The 2,452-nt window shown below is 45.5% G+C and overlaps 1 pseudogene; it reads right to left on the bottom strand.

Moving 5' to 3' along the window:
* Positions 1 to 1,881: 1,881 nt before the first annotated feature.
* LOC110334214 lies at positions 1,882 to 2,217 on the bottom strand (annotated as a pseudogene).
* Positions 2,218 to 2,452: the final 235 nt, after the last annotated feature.

Below are 2,452 nucleotides of genomic sequence, written 5' to 3'. Positions count from 1 at the left end.
GTTTAAAAAAACAAACAAACAAAAATTTTTTTTAAGCTTCCTTATGCACTGGATAGCAACTGAGTGACATAGTTGGGAGAAGAATGACAGCAAGGCCAGGTTTGGAGCTGCAAGCAAGCTTGTGGCTTTCATTATTCTCTCAAAGTATTGTCCGTGGGAGTCCCACAGAACCATAACCATGGGATCCTCCTCTCAGAAAAGCAAAGATCCAGGTGTCCAGGCCCTTCTCACGGGTCCCCGTCAATGCCCCGCTTTGTTCCTGAGGAGAGTGTCAAGCAGATGATCTCAGGAGCTTCTACATGAATCACTGTCCTTGCAAAGACTTGTTCCAGAAGCTTCCTGGGGGAGGTCGGTAGGCAGGGCAGGAAGTTCATGGGCAGTTGGAACCACATCTGGTTCTTCTCTCCAGCTCTGTCTTCCGTGGCTATGATGCTGAGTCCCTGCTGAAGTCCCAGCTGAAGCTGGTCCCTGCCCTTAGGAAAGGCACGCTCTAGAGAGAATCTGAGATGTGCATTTGAGGGAAATAATGACCAGGTAACTCCCAATTGCTCTGCCTTTGAGAGGAGATCAAAAGTGTTCTGGGACAATGGCTCACCATGCTGGCGCCTGCTTGGATTGCCCAAGTGCTCCAGGGAGTCACTTTGACTGGAGGAGAAGGGGAGCCAGGACTGGGTTATAGTAGCTCTTGACCTTCCCCTCCCTGCCCGGCATCTGTTTCCTCATCAGAGCTCCAAGAATTACAGGGCTGGCTATCTGACTCACCAGGGCGTCATAAAGATGAGTGACACCCCAAGGTCCTATTCTTTCTGCCCTCTGACAGAAAGGCACCCCTAGAAATGAAAGTGCTGACAACAGCAGTTTCGACTTGGCCATTTCACATGCTGGACAACCTAATCCACTCTGTCTAAACATGGAAATCACATCACTCTGCCCAGATCATCACTCCACTAATCCACTTAACCCCTGGTCAATATACAATCTAAATATTTAATTTCGTCTCCTGGTTATCTGTGTTTATTCCGTGTTCACTTATGGTCTGAGTCCCCTCTCCATTTATCCATTTTGATGGAATAGAGTTTAATTGAGGAGCCTCTCCAAGATCATTCACTTCTTCCTTCTGTGGTACCCAACTTGACCACCATAGGTGTTGATGTTTGAAGTCAATAAACAGGCATCTCTCAGAGTCACTTTCTTTTCTTTTAGAAAGTTCAGAGATATTTTATTGCAACTCCAGAAGGATTAGAGTTTCGGATGTTCCCTCCAATCCTGGCACATGGTGTTTAGGGTGAAGTTGGATGAATAACCTTTTGCCACGTAGTGAAAAGGATAGATTCAGTCTGGGAAGGCAGAGAACCTGGAATCGGGTTCTTCAGTGAATGGGTAGTTGAGGTTGGTTGGGTCATTGTAAAGCTTTGCTGGGCCTGGTGGCACAGATCTTCGACACCAGCTCCTCCAGGAGGGTGAGGCAGGAGGATCACTAGTTAAGATCTGCTTAGAAACGTATTGAGACTCTGGTTTGCAAACTGAAAAATATATATGTATTTATGGATGAAGATGTAGCTGAGGGATGGAAGGCTTTCTGAACATGCATTAGATCCTAGGTTAGATTTCTAGTACCAATGAGAGGTGGAGTGGTAGAGGAGAAACAGGGTTAGATCTGGAAGATGGCTCATATACTAAATGTAATAAGTTTTGATTCTGTTTTGTTGTTGTTGTTTGTTTTGTTTTGTTTTTGGAAAAAAGACTGCTTTTCAGATTTCTTTTCATTCTTTTTTTCTTTTCTTCTTCTTCTTCTTCTTCTTCTTCTTCTTCTTCTTCTTCTTCTTCTTCTTCTTCTTCTTCTTCTAACAAATCTATTTTATTTATTTACTCTCCATTAGTTTAAATCCAGGATGGGTACAGTATCACACGGATTCTGTGACCAATGGCCTTCGCAGGAAGGTTGCTTCGAAATTTGGCACGAACCATCCCACTGTCTGCGTGGGCCCGAGTGACTTTTCCCCAGGTCACTCTGGGTTTGTTTGGTTTGCCTCCAGGAGTCACTGTATTGTTTTTTGCTTTATACACATAAGCACATCTCTTGCCTAAGTAGAACTCCGTTTCATCTCAGGCATACACGCCTTCAATTTTAAGAAGAGCCATCTGCTCCGCTCTTTGGTTTCGGAGACCTCGATTGTAGCCGGCAAAAATGGCCTCGCACCACAGACTTCCAGACATAATTGATGTTAGAAGTCCTGTTCCCAGCAGTCCTCCGCAGACGCCAAGATGGCAGAAAGAGCGCTTTTCAGATCAGATTTCTTTCTTTCTTTTTTTTTTTTTTGAGACAGGGTTCCTCTGTGTAGCCCTGGCTGTCCTGGAACTCACTCCGTAGACCAGGCTGGCCTCGAACTCAGAAATCTGCCTGCCTCTGACTCCCGAGTGTTGGGATTAAAGGCGTGCGCCACCACGTCCG

This window comes from Mus pahari, chromosome 16, assembly GCF_900095145.1.
Source record: "Mus pahari chromosome 16, PAHARI_EIJ_v1.1, whole genome shotgun sequence".
Lineage (NCBI taxonomy): Eukaryota > Metazoa > Chordata > Mammalia > Rodentia > Muridae > Mus > Mus pahari.
This window is presented reverse-complemented; position numbering and strand designations above follow the sequence as displayed.